General features: G+C 33.9%; 1 non-coding gene across 1 annotated transcript; it reads left to right on the forward strand.

Moving 5' to 3' along the window:
• Positions 1 to 658: 658 nt before the first annotated feature.
• LOC127791270 (small nucleolar RNA R71) lies at positions 659 to 766 on the forward strand. The gene has a single exon (XR_008020910.1). It is a non-coding gene; the product is annotated as a small nucleolar RNA R71 (small nucleolar RNA).
• Positions 767 to 1,009: the final 243 nt, after the last annotated feature.

The following is a 1,009-nucleotide window of genomic DNA, read 5'->3' on the forward strand; positions in this document are numbered from 1 at the left end:
GTGATCTTTCTGAAATTGCTTGGACAAGTTATCCAATTTGAGTTTCCAATCTTTGCATTCCTGCCTCTGTACTATTGATAAACTTTGCCATCATATCTTCCAAATTCGGCTTTTTTTCTTGTGAAATTTTTTGTTGTTGTTGAAAGTCGGGTGGCACTCTTTGTTGACTATTACTCCAAGAAAAATTAGGATAGCTCCTCCATCTTGGATTGTAAGTGTTGGAGTAGGGATTAAACTTTAACCTATTGCCACCATAAGAGATAAAATTAGCTTGTTCAGAAGAACTAAAAGAAAAATGATTTCCTACTTGACAATCTACACTAGCATATGTCCCCCTCGCCCACAAAGGTCACAAGAAAGAAAATGAGAAGAAGAAGAAGAAGAAGTATTCATAGCTGAAACCCCCAAATTACCCAAATTCTTATTTAATTCAGTAATTTGAACAGATAAGGCAGTGACAGAATCAACATTATAAATTTCAACTCCCTTTTTATTTGTTCTCTCATTGTCCCAATGATAACTGTTGGCTGCCATCTCCTCCAAAAGTTCATATGCTTATTCAGGAGTTTTCCTCATAAGGGATGTAGTTGCATCTAACATCGAACGAGAAGATTGATTAATGCCACTATAAAAAGTTTGCACTTGCATCCAAATAGGTAGACCATGGTAAGGACATTTCCTAAGCATTTTCTTAAATCTTTCCCACAACTCATATAAGGATTCATCACCAAATTGTGAAAAAATTGTTATGACATTTTTTTAATTTAGCCGTTTTAGCAGGTGAAAAATATTTAGATAAAATTTTTTATGCCAAATCATTCCATATAGTAATAGGACTTGCTAGAAGAGAATTAAGCCATTCTTTTGCTCTATCTTTTAGGGGAAAGGGAAACAACATAAATTGAACTACATCCTCACTAACTCCATTATGCTTCAAAGTATCACATATTTCGAGAAAATTAGCAATATGAGAGTTAGGATCATCATTAGGGTTAGAAAATTATACACT

This window comes from Diospyros lotus, chromosome 14, assembly GCF_014633365.1.
Source record: "Diospyros lotus cultivar Yz01 chromosome 14, ASM1463336v1, whole genome shotgun sequence".
Classification (NCBI taxonomy): domain Eukaryota; kingdom Viridiplantae; phylum Streptophyta; class Magnoliopsida; order Ericales; family Ebenaceae; genus Diospyros; species Diospyros lotus.